Source organism: Corvus hawaiiensis, chromosome 6 (genome assembly GCF_020740725.1).
Source record: "Corvus hawaiiensis isolate bCorHaw1 chromosome 6, bCorHaw1.pri.cur, whole genome shotgun sequence".
NCBI classification, from domain to species: domain Eukaryota; kingdom Metazoa; phylum Chordata; class Aves; order Passeriformes; family Corvidae; genus Corvus; species Corvus hawaiiensis.
In genome coordinates, this window is record NC_063218.1 from 51,895,221 (window position 1) to 51,913,465 (window position 18,245).

At 40.1% G+C, this 18,245-nt stretch overlaps 1 protein-coding gene across 2 annotated transcripts in view; it reads right to left on the reverse strand.

The window, feature by feature from the left end:
- The window catches only part of INSC (INSC spindle orientation adaptor protein), a 125,654-nt gene extending 108,628 nt beyond the window's left edge, over positions 1 to 17,026 (reverse strand). Inside the window, exons 1-2 of one of the 2 annotated variants that reach the window (XM_048308393.1) lie at positions 16,552 to 17,026; positions 16,280 to 16,464 (exon numbers count right to left, since the gene is read on the reverse strand). The gene's annotated coding sequence lies outside the window, so the exon portion shown is untranslated. Of the gene's footprint in view, positions 1 to 16,279 lie in introns of both variants that reach the window. The other variant, XM_048308392.1, reaches the window with a different exon arrangement.
- Between the last annotated feature and the right edge of the window lie 1,219 nt (positions 17,027 to 18,245).

Genomic DNA, 18,245 nt, shown 5'->3' on the forward strand with positions numbered 1-18,245 from the left:
GCCATGCATCATGACCTTATTCTAATATTTCTAGGGAAATCCAACTTTTTATCCACCTCATGTTCCCCAATCTACATTTTCCCTGGATGAGAACCAATGTTTATATTAAATAGCTGCTCTAACTCAGGGCTGGCAGGAAGATTCCTGCTGGATAGCATGGACACTTGGAGAAAGCGGAGAGGATGGAGCTCTGCAGGTACGCACACACCACAGTTTTGTCTCCCACTCTGCTGCCAGCAATTGCTCCTCTGACCACTTCCAGCTGTCAAACCCCCTCACCAGCACTGCAACAGCAATCTCAAGAGCAGCATCTGCCTTGGGTCTGCCCACACTCCACTGCAGCCATGCCAGGGAGATGAGCAGCACCGACTCAGGGCTGAAGGCAGCACTGGGAGCCCTGTCCCATGCTCAGTTGTCAAAGTCTGCACTCACCTTTTCACTTGCAAGTCCATGACAATGTGAGATCAAACCAGACTCGTTCTTTGTTCACAGCCGTGTTCATACAAGAACTTTTATATAAAAATCAAAGGGACAAAAGTCTCCCACACAACACACACCTAAAATACTGTTACTTCAGCTGTGCCTTGGCAAAAAGCCTAGGCAGCAGCAAAATTTTTCCCTTTAGCTAGCAAACAGACCCCATTTTTCTTTTTACCAGGGCCCACATCCGTATAATCAACTATAGTTTTGGTATCAGCATTTATAGGTTTCATATGGCAAACCACTTCCTCAGTACAGACACAGTTAGTATATTTTCTCATTTTCATTTGGCAGAATAGTTGTGGACTGTGGGAGAGAGTAAGCAGAAACTGTAAGGGACAGAAATCAGATCTAGAAAAACCAAAGTGCGTTTCTTAAGATGAGAGATCAAATATGCAAAAATCACTACACAGAGTGTTTCAAGCTCACTTTCTGCCTTTCCTTTCTCAGTGTAGCTATTGCAGCCACTCAGACCTTCCTGGTGGGATTTCATGTGGATGTGTGCAAGCATTGTGTGTAGAGGGACTAAAGTAGCCACATCGCCATCTTCACTACTACAGCAAAGAAAACCAAAGTTTCCAGCACAGGCTAGGTATTCTTCTATCTTCATTTTCTTTCTGTTCTAAACAGCTTAGAAACAAATCAAAACTAAACCCTGTTCCAACAGGCAGGGAGTAAATTTGTCATTTCAACGTTATATTTGAAACAGGAGTTCCAGAATCCAATACACAAACTCTTCAGGCTCCAAGACAAAGACTGACATTAAATACCATGGCTTTAAAATAAAATAAACCCCCAGTCCTCAGCCTGAGCTAGTATTAGTGACTGCAGACTCCCAGGAGCTGGCTTTTGCCTCTAACAGTTTACACATCAATGTGTGAACTGGTATTGATAAAGACACAAGTTCAAAAAACAGGAGCACACGTTTCAGTCTGTCACTGCTGTGGCAGGGACTGACGTCAATCCTTTCATCTGCCTGCTCCATCACACAACATCAAAATGATTTTTTGTGACACATTGTGAATACTTCTTTTCAAAAAAAACAATCAACCACCCATCCTGAAACACTTCACCTGGCCTGTAACAAACAGCAGCCGGAAAAAATTAAATACCAAAAGGTAAGTCCATTGTTGGTACGATCAAACACTTCCAACTCCCTTTCACTGGGGCTGGAAAGGCATGCTCAAATCCTATATGCAGTGTATGCTTACCAGTGCAGTTTCTTTAGATGAAGAAAGCTCATGTTTCAAAATTAGTCAGATCATGATCTTTGAGAACAAATTGACCTAGTTTTAATTATTTGCAGGCTGGACTCTCAACAGGTTGGTTTTCCCAACTGCAGTGCCTGGGAAAGTGTATAACCCAGCCAGCCCTCAAAGACTTCCCCACAACAGTTTCTAATGGTTTGTTTCTGATTACAGCAAAGTTCTTGTGTAGACATTTTCCACCTGTTTAATCTGTTGGTGGTACTCCATCTGTCTTTTGAAGACGGTTAATGATCAACAGGCCACTTCATTCTACTGAACAAGTCTTAAAATATTTTTTTCCTCCACATGCCAGTAGGCCTCATAAAGCAGATGCTGAAGAACAAAAACCCTCAAGAAATCAGATCAGATTCAAAGGATCAGATTTTAAAATTAAGAAGCATCACCAAAAAAAAAAAAAAAATCAGAAATATTTTCCAAATTTGCAAACACTCATTTTCTGGGTAAAATATGGACTCCAGAATAAATACAAAGCTCACATCTGACATATGAACTAAAAAGTTACTTTTCCGAAGTAAAACTGTGTTCTGATATAGATTCATTATGAACATAACCTACAGTGGATAAACAGCTTCTGTTTTACTGGAGGACAGCATGGATATCAACAAAAGAGCAATCATGGAGCAGTGCCAGCTTTCACCAGCTGAAAATATGGCTCACTCCTTTTGCTATAGAGAATTGGAATCTAAAAATACTGTGCTATGGTCCATTATTTTATTATAAATTTACAGCTATTCTACTTTCTCTGAAATTTTTACACTCTGCTCTGAAGTAGGCAACAAACCAGAATTCAGCACATGCAACACAGCAAACTGCAGGGAAAATGCAGCATCTCTGGGTACCACTGCCGCACACACTCAGTGTACTCAAGGTACACTTCCTTTCCCTTGTACACTGGTTTTATTTTGCAGCATTGGACCAGTAAGGGAAAATGAAAAGCTGCTTTCCTGTACGATCAGCATAGTCGAAAAGTATATGACCCAGAAGGATAACATTTATATTCTGTAAATATTAAGAATTTATCAATACCAAGCTAGTTTTAAAAAATCGTTTGTTTTCACTATTAAATAAGGTACATGAAGAATAATTTTTAAATCAAAATTATTTGAAAAGATGTCATAAAGCAGAAAAGCATTTAGCTGCTCTTACAAAAATTTTGCAACTTTATCCATAACTTGTAGGAACGAACAATTTATTGTGAGCTGATACTAAAAGAACTTAGACCACACAAAACTTATTATTAAAATCAACTGATATTTCATTAGTTAAAAGAAAAATTAATTACCATCATAATTAAAATAAACTGACTTAAGGAAAACAAAGAACAAATATTCTTATTACTGTGAAAGAAGGCAATGTTCATTTCCAGTCAAAGACTGAGATTTTTATTCTGGCATTCACTTCACCTTGTAACAGTTACAAGAACATTTAAGTCCAAGAAATATAAAAAGTAAAGACATGAACCAAAAGATGAATAAGAAAAAATCCTTCCCTTTTAAACCATAAACTGTTCCTTCAAATTATGTGACTAAAGAAATGCTCATAATTAGGGCTTGAAAGTATTTTTCAAAACTATAAATCGTGACTAGCAAAGAAGGCAGCGCACTAATGCAATCTAGATGTAAAGTTCAATTTGTTTTACACAGCACAGCAGCACATCTTAGTACTTAGACATGACATTTACTTTTCTGTCTTTTAATCCATCCCAATAAACAAGCAAACATTTATCCCATAAGGCGCTTTTTCAAGTTCTCTATAGGACTGTTGAGTGCATTCGTGCCTGCTGCACACCTGCAGAGTGGAGGGCTGGAAAGCAGTAAATGCTTTAGCCCTGCACAGATACTTTGCACTCCCACTGCATTGAGTGCAGAAACTTCTCATGAAAAAAAACCAACAAAAAACAAACAAAAATAATAATAATTTTTTAAAAATGCCACATACATTGCCCAAGACACTTCTACATGTCCCACGTGCTCCCCCTTCAGTAACCTGAACAAACAAGCAGAGCTAATGTCAAAGAATTGCTCCAAGAGACCTTTACCATCATTGAATTAATAGACTCACCAGGAAGGGGGTGGATGGTGCAGGGTTCTACTTATTTCACAGTTCTTGTGAATACTGGCCTACCTGCAGACTTGGATACCACCATAGATTCAGATCATTAACCAAAGCCTTGACCAGCAGCTGACATAATGCTGAAAGTAGACTTAATTCCTTTTGCTTCCACTGGAACAAGGAGTAAAAGCTGAGATCACGTTTCATTACTAGAATGGAATTTTTGGAAGAGAAATGAAAGGGCAAATTCATCCCTTTGGAAAACCTTTGCAACCTCAAGATAATAGTCAGGTCTGGGATGTGACTGAGGCAACCAGTATCATATTTTGGGGGCCAGCTTATTGGGTATGCTTCTGTAATTACAAGTTTAAATCTAACCAGCTGGAGGAACAGCAGTAACAGTGCTTATTTCCAAAAGATCTGCATTTAAATACTTTTCTTTTTCCTAGTAAGTAAAATTCTTTATGAAACCATGTCCTCCATGTTTTTTTTTTTTTTGCTTGTCCCAGTTTTCAATATTGGAAACTGCTGAAGTCCATCTCAGGCAGACAGAGAACCTACAGCTGGAACACCCCCCTTCTGCTCTGAAAAACTGCTGTATTCTCCCTCCTTTCAAGCCAAGAGACCCTCAATCAATGTGAAAAATCTGTTTTAGAGGAACAGCAGGAAACCTGCAAGCTACAATAGTGCAAACTGGGCAACTACAGTCCAGGTCCTGCTGCCTGAATCATGAGAGCTCTCCCAGCCTTCCTTCAGCTTTCTTCTCATCAGCCAAAAGAAACATATGCTGTTCTATGCTGTAAAGTCATTTAATTCAGCTAGTTTTGGCAAACAACTAACACCTTTTGAAAAATGCATTGCATTCAGTATTTGCCACCCAGTCTCCCAATTCCTTCTTCGATAATATACAACAACAGCATGAAGAAACTTCACAAAAGGGAAAGGTATCATCACCAGAGAAACACAAAGATGTGCAATGTAATCATGAAACATAAGCAGAATCAAGCTCAACAGCACTCATTTTGTAGAGCTAATCCATCATTTATGATGGTTTGCTGTTAAGTGTGAGTTCTTACAGCTCAGATAAGCTGAGCTCAGCTGAGCTGTTGCTAGACGTGCTTTATCTTTGCCTCCATGCTAAGTGCAAATATAGCTCTCAAAATCACTTTTTTTTTTTTTTTTTTGGCAGGCCAGAAAACAAATAAGTGCTTCTCTGTGATGGCTTGTTTGACAGGACTGCAATTTTTTCTCTGGACAGCCTCAAAGCTGTGCAAGAGGTATATTTTTCATCAGTATTAGTTTTGCAGGGTTTATTGATTGGTCTCTCTTTTTTTTCCAAGCTCTTTAAACATGTTTGCATATCTAGTAGGAAGAAAATGTAGACTCTTAAATATTATAAAACCCAGTGAATTCTTTCAAGCACCAAAAGAAGCAGGAACTACCAATAGGGAAACAGTATAACCATCTTACAGAATTTTAAAAAAAGCTGCAAATTCAAAGAAATTCTTGCTATAACTTATGCTGCTTAATGTGCAAAGATATTTAAGGTTTCAGTCCTGCCAGAATCCCAATCCAGCAAACTACTTAAGGATGCTCATATGAAACAAAATGAAAAATCTGACAAGTTTAAAACCGGACACCTGTTGAAATGCTTTGCTACATTAGGGCCAGCAGCCTCAGCACTTCCCAGACAAGCTGCTTGTGAGTCTTCACTGAAATCGGTTGTGTTGTCCTTTGACACTTGCCTTTAACTCCCCCAGACGCCCCACGGTTTGTGCATGTGCTACCTCTGGCTTGTCTCAGCACAGCTGCTGTTTCACCATTGAAATGCTTAGAGTACCAAGGTTTCTAAGGCTTTGACACAACTCTTGAAGACATTCAAGAGAAATCTGGTACAGAAACTCCTAGTAACAGCAATACTGAATAGAACATGCCCCTCATGCAATAGCTTAGATTCAGAACGTTGTTTTAATGCCTCAGAGGGGATGGCTGCGTAGCCCACCTACCTTAAGGTCTACATGGAAGCTATTGCCCCCAGTAACTCATTTGGAAGTGACATGCTTTCCATGACATGGGATTTCTCTGCTTAGAGCACAAGTTCCATTCTGTCACTGGTTCTCGTGCAGCCCAGTGAGTCACTCACACCCTGATTCTGCAAAATGCACGTCTAGCCAGGAAGATACAGAGTGTGTGCTTAAAGCCAAGCCATTTCATTAAGGCTTGAGCATGTTCTTTGTCAAATAAAGCAAGTTTCTGCCTTGCAGAAATAACCACATTCCTCTTCACATTCCTTGCTTTGCACTATTCCTTTATCTTCCAATAACCCTAAGCAATCTAGCTCTCTGCTGCCAGAATTGATAGGGACACTGGACACACTCAAAAACCTGTATTTTCTGGACTAGATGGGAACTCATCAAGTGGAAAAAATTTAATAGCTCTGAGAAAAAATTTCAGTCTATTTTTTCCTCTACTGTGTGAACATAACTCTCAGTTAAAGACCATTAAGGTAAATTGAATAAGTCTAAAATGTGAAAATTTGGCCAACACTTTTTTTTTGACAAATTAAATACATACAGATTGTAGCTGGCAATCTATTTCCAATGATAAAGTAAAAGACACAGAAATGGGCTGTACAGACCTTTCACAGCTTTCAAATTCAAAACAAAATACACAGCCACTGAGTCTTTAGACATATGTCTCAATGAAGAAGCAGTACCAAAAATAATGTAGTTGTAGGCAAACGATGGTCTTGCAAATGACAACATGGATTCATGTAGAAAAAAATAACACAAGTGGAGAGGATTTGTGAATAACAAGTTGAACAAGGAACAATGATATCACAACTCAAGCTCAGATAAAAATTAGTTTATCATTTAGGAAAAAAAAGAAAGGAAAACCAAGAAAAGAGAACAAGGGTAGAAAATAAAGGCTGCTTTTGGTTATATGCAAGTTTGTTTCATTCTTTGCCGATATCCTAAAGAGTCTGTGCACATACTGTCCTGTTTTTGGTAAAAAGAGGTGATGCAAGAGCTACATATCTGTGGGAAAAGACTGTTCAAACACATGAACACTGTGTCAGCACACTGTGGGGGTGACACAGCATGGTGGCTCACAAGCATATGCAACTTAATCAGTCAGCTTCTGCTCCCCATACAGAAATTACTGGCACAAATGGGTATTTTGAACATCAAAATTGAAAACTCACACTGTGATTTGAAAGGCAGTTTACTAGGAAAACAATATGGTAGGATGTAAAATTGTATCCCTCATTTTAATTAAAATAGAAAGAAAAAAGATATTCTTTATCAAGTGAACCTACCAACTTCTTGTCAACACAAGCACTTCATTCCTCACCAAAGTTTTGTTGGACCAGGGAATATTCCTTTGATACTGCAGTGTTAAAAAACCTACCTGGATCTAATGACGTTACTACCTATAATTTCTAGTGGCACTTTAAAGGCTGGACTTTCAAGGTGCTGTTGCAGAAAAGTATAAGTTACAGCCACATACAGTGAGACACAACAAGTTTCATACCAGTATTTTCAGCTTGTGAACTGATACTGATCAGCTCTGAACTGTGATGGATCCCTGTCAACGGAGCTGACTTGCACAGAACTTTGGCCACCTGCTCAACATTTAAACAATCTCACTGAAGACCCATTCTGCATCACTTTTTTACTTCAGAAGAGTATTTTGGACAAACCATAAACAACGAGTGTTTTCCCACTATTTCTTTATATTTTAGTGTATATATTTAGTGTATTTAGTATATTTGTATTTAGTGTATACTGGTTTTGATCCATTTGCATAATACTTGAGGGCAACACTACAAAATAGTGCTCACAGTCCAAGGAGAGACTGCACCCAACTACCATAAGAATCAGAGCCACATCTGGCTACTTTTTGTTTTAAAGGGGTATGAGAATGAGCATAGCTACTTCTTGGGCTCATTAAAGGCAATGCCTCATCTTTCTTAGCAGATTAAACTGAGAGTAAAAGGCAGAGGAGGGCTTTGTTCACTCTACACACGCTGTGTACTTGTGCAGAAAGGCAAAATCTGATTGTTTTAGTAACACATTGAAGGTTACTGCCCTCCCTGATATCACACTGCCTGCTCAAACAAGCAAGGTTACTGTAAAACTGAGACATCAGACACTTGTGCTAAGTTTATCAAGCAGAAAACCTTTCTGATGGCACCAAGAGAGCTTTTATCCATCCAAGATATTAAAGGGACTACAGATATTTCATAGAATCATCAAGGTTGGAAAACACCTCCAAGATCATGAAGTCCAACCCTTGATCGATCACCACATTGTCAACTAGACCATAGCACTAAGAGCCACATCAGTCATTTCTTCAAGACTTCCAGGGATAGCAACTCCACTCATTCCAAACACTCAACCATTTCAGTGAAGAAATTCTCCTGATGTCCAGCTTGAACCTCCCCTGCTGCAGCCTGAGGCCATTTCTTCTCATCTTGTCATTAGTTGCCTGAGAGAAGAGACCAACCCCACATCTCTTCTCAGGTGGTTGTAAAGAGCAAAAAGGTCTCGTCTCCCCTGAGCCTCCTCTTCTCCCAGCTCCCTCAGCCATTCCTCACAGGACTTGTGCTCCCTACCCTACACCAGCTCTGTTGCCCACATCTGCAGAACTGAATCTATTTTCACTCATAATTAGATTTCTACTAGACTTTTCATCATTTTGTGATTAATTTACCTAACTGGCCATCCACTATTTTTTTATAAATATATTAAGAAACCATTGTGCATTTAATTACTTCTCATGTGAACATATCATTAACCACACAAACTAAAATCCAGAGTAAATCTCTTTTCAAGGTGCTGTCACCTTCCATGGCAACACTAAAATGGACAACATTATAAAATATAAGTTTTAAACTGTATCCTGTTTTTCTCCTATTAATACCCGACAGGTGCATGGAGTACAGGCACTATTCAGACCACTATTTAGACAAAACAAAAAGTCAGCTTTTACAAGCCCTGTATGAGGGGCTGCTTTATGTGATTTATTACAGCAGAAGCCACATAAAGTGCAGTGTGCGGTCTTTGGGAGAGAAGGCCTTAGGTAGTGATGCTGCAGCAGGAAGGTTTTGCAGCCTTCCCTCCACCAGACGAGAGCAAAGCCATGGATCAGACCAGGACAAGCAGAGTGAATACAAGACGGGCCTCTCCTGAACTCCAAAGAACTCTGAGGAGGAGACAAGGCTTCCTATATTAAATGGGCTGCCAAACAGTGATGTCAGCCAAGGTTTGGGATTGTATTTCCCTGGGTCTTTTTAATCTCTTCTTCACCAAATCAACACTACATTGTTCAACAATAAACACAGCTGATTCCATCCTTTATGCAGAATGAAGCAAGTGTTTACCAGCTGTCTCAAAGTCATGAAAGAGCAAAAAGAAAAACTGAAGTATTTGGCCATCCTAGTACATCAAACCATCAAAGCATTAGAACAGGTTACACTTACTTCTATGTTAATGTTAAAGAAAAATAAACTAACAGTGACCTTGGACTACATTTATATAATAAACAATTAATCTACATACCTGTAAAAAGTTGGTCATGAAAAAATTGACTTGACAGATTAGCTCTACAAGAATAGAAAGCTGTCATACTTAAAGGCTGTAACATAGTTCTCCCCCACAGCTTCTGGCAAAGGAGAGACTGACACAACTTTTCAACATCCCTAGTTAATACATTGGCAAAAGGCAGAAGAATTTATATGCCTCTTGTGAAAGGTTTCGTTAAAATTGCATCTATTTTTGCAGCACATCTTATAAATCCAAATCCATCTGCAAATATCCCTCAGTTTCCAGAGCACTGAAGCCATCAGGAACTCAGCTCATCTGAGACCAATGACAAAAATCCCTGCCTTCCCACGTGCTCTGTGTCATATGCAGATTGCAGATTGCCTGAAAAAATAAATAGCAAACCCCTGACAAAAAGGCAAGGTAGGGATTTATTCTTGCTTTGCTTGTAGGTACCACATATTTGAGCTTGAACTCCAAAAATTCCAGGAAGCCAAAGAGCAAATCAGAACAAACAAATCAAGCACAGCACTGTTTTCCCAGGCCTGCCACAGCCAACCTGCTCTTTTAGCAGTTCCTGTAGGAAGTGGTTTCCTTGCACATTGGATTTAATTTCAAATGTTTGAGACCATTGCCTACTTAGAAACACTTTTTGGTCTTTCTTGACTCCTGGATCACGTTCTCATGTGTGCCTCAGACTACATGAGGCTTTGGGTATTCACTAGTTTATTTTTGCTGTAATTTACCTTGTATTTACCCTTCCTACCTATATGTTTAAATCACTTAAGAATGAATAGCCACAAACCTTCCTCGGAAAGGCATTACAGTATGTGCTGTGAACTAACTTTTCTCATCAGACACTTATGAAAACCTGGCTCCACAAGAACACTTATCAGAGAAACCCCCAAAATACACTTCCCTACACTCACCACACCACAGTATGTGATGTGCCACAGCCATTTCCTCCTCCTGAGGATGCACATAATTGTGGTATCTGAGATAATGCTGCAAGCATGGAGAAATGTTAACTTTTGAAAGGGAAAAATGATAGTTTGTACAGTAATTGCAGGCTATCATAAATGCCAGAGTTACTTAACTGCAAGACAGAACAAAGGCTGGCCCCAGTTTGAGGCAGTTAAACTCCACAGCAATCAAAATAAAAATAAAAAGTCTTTGACACAAATGTGTTTTTTTGTTTTTTACTGGAAACTGTGAAGCAGTTCAGCCTCAATAAATCAGAGGTTGAGCCAAGCCAAACTACAGGTCTCCCCTCCAAGAAGACCCTGCCCTGGGGGCCTTTGGGCTTTCTGGGAAGGGAAAAAAAAATAAATAAATAAAAGATGAACATCCACAAACTTAAATATTCTTTCCAGAAATACCAGCCATCAGCCAGGTCAAAGGGAGTCAGGCATTGCTTTGCAGAGACCTGGAGCCATGACAGAATTCGTCTGGTATTTCAGATATGATCTCATCACCACCCATGGGCCCTTCGTTTGTGGAATCAAATCCGCAACAAGTAATGAACATATCGATTTGGCAAATAGAGTTGCACGTCAGTATTTCTCCAAAATCTAGAGTTATAGTTACTTATATCTAGTATATGCAACAACTAATAAAGCCATTGAGCTAATACAGCCTGAAAGCTCAAATAATACTTTTAAAACACTGAGATGGGTCAGTTGCCTCCTTAAAGCAAATCCCTCTTTAGCAATATTTTTCAATTTTTGCCTCCCTGTCTCATTTTCTTCAAACCAATTACCACTGTGCCCATTCCTTCAACTTATTTTGGAGGTACCTACACTGTGAGAGGGGAGAGAGAAGGAAAAAAAAGTATTTTAAATCGAAAAAATCTTTATAAATCTTGAATACATTTTTAACAAAAACTTGAGGCAGTGTGAAAAAGTCTTTATGTATTATACTTTTATAGGAACTTTTCTCCCCAGGTTAGTTCTTGTTATTAAAGAGTTCTAGCTCCTTACTCTTTTCCCCCTTCTCCTCTCCTTTCTGACACACTGTATTCACTTTTGAAAGGAATTGGGAATTTTGAGCCCTTTCCATACCTGGTGTGTTAGCTGCTACAGACACCTTTCATTAGCAGACAACATAAATGGTACTTGAAGCCATAATGGTACAAAACAATATTCTAAAGGAACAATTTATTCATGTGATAAGAAGTGCCTCATTTATTTTCCATAGAAATAGATTTGATTAATTTATTTTTTCTATTTTGAAAGCTCAATTAAGCTGTGGTCTGCCTTTGACAAAATGGTACAGAGATTCGCAATACTATATAAAGTTTTTGTTTGGTTTATAATAAGTTTTATTTACTACTATTTTATGATGTAGTTTGTTGTGCTCCAGTTTTGAGAGGGACAGTTTCCGTTTTCTGCTGAAAATAGAAACAAATAATGAGACTTCCTAGCTGGATCCAAAAAAATGCGAGATTCAAGAGAAAAGCCAAAATTATCTCATTAAGTGCAAGAGCTGTCGACTAGAATCATAAAGGCAGAAACCATGAAGAGGAACTCAAGGTATAGGGAACCTGATTAAATCTAAAACTGTTCTTCTGTCTGTCCTTGAGGCATTATTGCCAGCCTCTGCACAGAAATAACTCCAAAATCTGCCACCAGGTGTTTGTGAAATAACCTCACTCTAGGAAAATGCACATTTTTATAAGTACCTCATTTAGATGGCATGTTTATCCATGGAAACCACCCAGGAACTACGAGAAGGAAAAGAATATTCTTGAATCCAGTGACATTATCTGGATCACATCCTGCCACCAGGTCATTTTTCTGTGTATGTGGGGTTTTAGTGGGAGGTGGGACAGAGCACTAGTCCATGAGCTCTGGCACTGCTCTTGAGCACTGCACAGCGGGCAGCTGCATTCTCACTAAAAGTTATAACTCAAAAGAGGCAAAAATAGTGTTCACCTCATGCAGTCTATGAGTAGGATCATTTTTAAAAAGCAGTCTATAGGATTCTGAAGTTCCACTGTTCTTTTCACCTCTAGAACAAGGCTTTTGCTTTTCTTCTTTTGTCCTAAAATAGCTCCCTAAAGACAACTGAATGAAGAAACTTCATAAAGAAAGTAAATTCCTCTCTCATCTATTCATCCAGTAACAAAACAAAATCCTCAGCGCCCAGAGAGCAGCCATCCACCTTTGACTTTAGTTTGGACAAGGATTTGTGCTGCAACCAGAACATTTCTGTCAATCTACATCAAACCTCATCTTGATTATTGCCATGTCCAGATCAGCATCAGAAAGTGGTGGTTTGACTTCCACTCATCACCATGATGGGAGCATGGAAGATCCAGAAGCATTAGAAATTTAAATGATCAAACTGAAAGAGATTCAACACCTTTGTCCTCCCTATTTTTCATATTTGCCCTATTTTTGTTTTTAAAAAAATGCAGCAGTGGCACATTCATAACTATGACCAAACTGTTTCACCACTTTTGTACTTTATTATGAACAAGCAACACTAACAGGTGAGTAAAAGACTTCATAGTAGTACTGAAAATTTACAGCATTTCCTCTCTTTGCTTTCATATCTGCACAAAACCCTCTCCATGACACTCAGACTGAGACAATGACTCTATTTTTGTCACATTGCCACCCTTCAAACCAACAAGACACTTACCAGCACTGCAATTTACTGTTACATTGTTTTGGACCTGTGTGTAGTACCCAGGCCTTTTTCATCATTGACCTTTCTGCAGCTTATGCTGGGTCCTGCAGAATATCGTGAAAATAATTTCATAAATCAAAACTTTTGCTGCAGATTAACAGGTCCAACAGGAGATAATCTTTACTGCACACATCTATTCCAAAGGTCTCAACGGGAAGTTGTACTCTTTTTTTGGATCAACAGAGAGTGAGGGCTTGGGGATCATTTTAGAGACAGAAAAGGAAAGCAGATTTGGAGGGCTTAAAAGAAGAAAGTGGGGGAGAGGACAGATTCATACTACTCAGAAGAGGAATACTAACTCCAAATTATTTACTAAGGAATTTACACCATCTGCTGTTTGACTGAAACAGCTCTCACAGGTGTTGGCTGTATTAATCCTAACATACACCTAACATTTTCTACTCACACAGTAATTATGAGGCAAGCTTCTTTTTTCATACTCCATTCACCCCTAAAAATAAACCCAGCTAACATGCACACCTATTTCTAGTTGAGCAGAAAAAAAAAACAATTAAAAATCACCCCACCTTCCAAAGCATAGAAAACCAAATGCTAAATGGGATTCAATGCAAATATGCATCCCTTGTTATGACAATAGGTCATTCATTACAAGTTCAGTTGCAGCTTCTAAGTGCAAAGCACATATTGCACATATAGAACATAATCACAATTTTGTCTCCAAATTCTGCATTTCATAGGCAGTTCATTGCCTCTCCATTCACAGAGGACAAAAAAATAGCAGTGAAAGCTTAGAGGACACTTTACCAGGAAGCATACTGAAGATTTATCCCAGCTTCAAACACATTACTAATTTCAAAATTACACTGGACTAAAAAAGCAGTGATTTAGATTTGCCCACCAAATCATCCAGTATTGACTGTCCAGCCAGCGGAGGCTTGGTTTTGTTTCTTTTCTTGTGGTAACTCATTTCCCAAGAGCTGTACTCTTTTGCACAGGTAGTGCCCCTGCAGCAGGACATTCAGGATCATCATACTCAGTGATTGCTATGGATTCCTACCTACAGCATTTTTCTGAGGAATACAGTTAGGAAAGGGAAATGCATTCCTAAAGTTACTAGGCCAGTTAATCCTTAACATATGGAACAGAAAAAGGTAGTTTTCTGTCCGGGAAAGCTTTCTCACAACTGGCTTGTAGAAAGGCTTATGTAAATGATGAGAGTAAGGTGGTGTTCCAGCCAAAAACATTGAGAATATTTTCAGAGACAATTTGAGGATGCTGATGTTTTAAATCCTCTCCTCCAAGGCGTTTTTTTAATGTCCAAGATTATAAAGCCTTAAATCCACATCTAGACCACAAGTTAATAAGAAGGACACCTATTTTTATTAATTCATATATGCAGACTACAAGTAGTAAAACCCCTACACCTGGGACAAGACAAAATTCTGCAATGGATAGGCTCACTGTATGAAAAATGTGCTATATCACATCAAAATGGGCTTCTTGTTCTAGGACAGAAACTGTCACTTAGGCTCTAAGTAATATAAAGTTCAGAAGAAAGTCTGAGTCCATAAATCACAATTTGATTAAACATCAACAAGTGTTCAGTGGCCCAGTTTCAGTACTCTCAGAGCATACTGAATTAACTGGCAGCAGAGCCTTGTACCTACACAAGGGAACAGTGTACTTTCCTAAGTAACAACTCTCCTCACATCCACAGGGAATGACAGGGACCAAGTTTTATCAAAGATAAAAAGTCTGAACCATCTTTTGAATTGTGTGTTGCCTATTTTCCAAATACAACAGCAAGGAATTACACCAAGACTATGAATTACTTGACTTCCCTTAGATGATGAGATCTAACCACAAAAGAACCTGCTGTGTGTTTCTAGGTTTACATCCAAGTGGCACATGCTGAAAGACATCTGTTGCTTACGCATTTTTCAGGCTGATTATCTGTTGTTGTTTCCATATATGTTTGTACAGTCATACACTTATAAACACACTTTTATTTAAAATAAATCCAATCCTAGACCTCTTGAAAATGAAGCTATCCTTTTTTCTTTTTATATAGAAAGTTTTGGCTCATTACCCAGCACCGCTTCCCACCTGGGCAATGGCTTGAACAGACAATGATTCTGTGGGCTCCAGTTCCATTCACTTGAAAAGCCACAAACTTCAGCTGTCTTTGAGAAAGTGAATTATTCAAAGCTGTGTGGCTTAGTGGCTACAGGGTATTTTTTTAGGGTGCAGTATTGCTATGGACAGAAGTTTTGGTGGTAGGTTGTTTAGGTTTTTTCTGAAGATTAGGTAGCACCATTTTGTAGTTTTTTGAAGTGGACCAAGGGGAAAAACAAAAACACAAGAAGAAACACTACTAGATAGCAGATTCACCACTCTCTGCAAGTCATAGCCTTAGGAACACATCCAGCAGACACATCCAAGAAAAAATCCAACGTAAAATCTGAACAAACAAAGCCAGAACCTCCTCTTCGCAATTTACGGATGCTCATTGCAGAGCAGGGCCAAGCACAGGGGTTTAGGTTTGGACTTTTAAAGGCCTTTCCCCACACAAGGGAAGACACAAAGAAGACAGATGTATATTTGTCATACATACACAGTTTCAAAGCTCACTCAGCCTGAGGGAAGGTACATTGGATACTTAACTAGATTTAAGTATCTTGAAATCATTCTCAGCTATCTATTTCAGTTACTGCAAACACTTAGTTTAGAGTACAAATTAGAGTGCTAATGAAGAAAGATTTTAGCCCTGAGCCTCCAGCCTATGCAGATCATGAGACAAGGACAAACTAAATGGCCAGAGGAACAAGAGGCAAGTTGTCCTCCCCACTTCTGAAGCCAGGAGGGAAATCCAGGGTAAAGCTTGGGCAGCCTCCTGTAACACACACTAAACAGCTTGCTGTCCCTTAGCCTCTGTTGGCAAAGGCTCCTGTGGAACAGCAGTGACAACAGAAGTTTGAAGAGCTCCTGGGAGGCTGTGCACAGGGAAAGGAGAGCCTGTGGGATGTTACTGCAATGCTGTACCTCCAAACAATACTGAACAAAAGGTTCTGAGCTGCCCTGAGAGCCAAGCAGCCACTGCCCTCAGGAGCATGGCCAAGCAGCCTTGCCTCTCCTGCAAAGAGGGGCTGGCTTCACAGAGCTTAACTGCAGAGCCAGCAGGTAATGTTTCACTGTCATCATCTAGCTCCACACACAGCCCTGTTTTCAGCTTCAAAATCCCCACCACAGAGTCAAATCCCCAGAAGCAGCCATACTTACACAACCTCCACGTTCACAGAGATAAACCATGGCCTTTCTCTCATACGTTGGAGCTGCCACTTTCTCTTCCTGTCTCAAGGTGCTCTCCACGGTGGTGGTCAGTCAGTGACATACACTAATTTCCCATTTGTCAAGCACCATTTAAAGCCTGTGCTCCACAAGTTGCTGAATTCAGACACCAGCTTCTGTGCAAAAGGCACAAAAAAAAAAGTACTCCCCTTAACTTCCACTCTCAAATACTTTCCAAGCTTAGTGGTGTAAATATAACCCACCTGTGCAAGCTGGTGAAAAGGCACAGGTTGTGCTTGTCAGCACCAAAAAGCAGTGGAAGGGGAGCAACAAATAAACAGCTGTGACAGAGGAAAGCTGTCCTGCTTGCAATCAAGTCAATGGCAAAACTCCCAACAAGAAGCAGTGCTGCACCCCGCATTGGCAGCCAAGAGCTCAGTGTAACAATCTTGCTTTTCCTGTGTCTTCCTGCGCAGCTTTCTAAAGGAAAGACATTCCCAGTGTGTTCCTTTCATGGCATATCCCTTATCTTCTGCCTGGAAACACAAGAAAACTCATTGTGCCCAGACCCTGCGCTGTAAGGCTGATCGTGTTTCAGTACAACTGATAAATAAAGAAAAGCCTTACATGGCAGTCTTCATTCAAGACACTTAAATCTGCAGCTTCAAATCCGCTTTATGCGCTTTCAGTCACGTCAAAGCAAAACGCTTTCCCCTAGAAAAAAATGAGGATGGTAGGAAAAGCCACTGGGTTCTCCTGGCCCATTTAACAAATGAAACACTTACTTTCTGTTTGGTGTAAAGTGACAGCTGGCTTATTAGAACTGACACTGATCCTCCCGAGAGGATTTCAGGGAGCGAGTCATACAGGTGAAGGTCAACACAGCAAAGGAGTTAGACGAAGAGAGGAAGGAAGCCACTTCCTCCTAAGGACAGAAATTAGCTAACAGAAAAGCTATTACTAAAGTGGCCCTTGCACGTTGGAAATACACTACTTGTAATATGTTCTGTTCCCAAGAAATACTTCCAAGACACTTTTTGAATGCAAGTTTTTATGCCTCGTCACCAGCTCGGTGTGCTGCAGTGAGGACCCCAGTGCAGTTTCCACCTGCAGTAAGGGCTCTGTGAGCACAGCTTGCGCCCTGTCACTGTCTGACTGACGCAGTATCAAAGGCAACACATGAAATATTCCTATTTATTAATCATACATCACTTCTGACATATGTGACAAGGATCATTAACATGGGACGACATATTTTAGAGTGAATGAGACAACAGACACAGCCATACTGCCTGAGTGAGTTTTAACCAGGCACACACAGGCAGCTGCAGATCTTCATGAGCGCTCTGGCTCCCTTAGCAGACCTTCAGCAGGCCAGAGGAATAAAGACTTTAACCAAGGGATGATCAGTTTTTGCCAAGGTTTGTTCAGTACTCCTGCTTTTGCCTCTCCGGGTCTAGCCCTGGAAATGACCTCCTTGCAGCACTGGGACCTTGGCAGCTGCTGCCTGGAGAAGCAAGATTGCATCCTCACAAGGGGAGACACAAAGCTGGTGAGAGAGGGTGTATCTGGTGCATAGCTATGGAAAGAAATGGGGGTTTAAACCCTGGCCAGAGTCAGAATTCCTGCCTCAGACAAGGTGCACTGTCTTCCTGTGGCAAATCCCTAATGGGAGATAGAGCCCATGCTGCCCAGATGATCTGATTTTTATTCCTTTTCATGTTTTCTCTGCTGAAATTACAGCAGTGAAACATTTTAACTAGCCCTGCTCCTCTGCACTGAGCAGGGCAGCATATCTCTGTCCCAGCTAACACACAAAGTCAAATCAAGGATTTGGGTGCTGCTCCCCATGGACCTGAGCTGGACAGCCTGACAGCCTGGCATGGGCAAGGCAGGATGGCTGTCAGCCACCAGGGACTGTGCTCCAGCTCAAAGCCAGGGCTGACTTTTTTTGAGA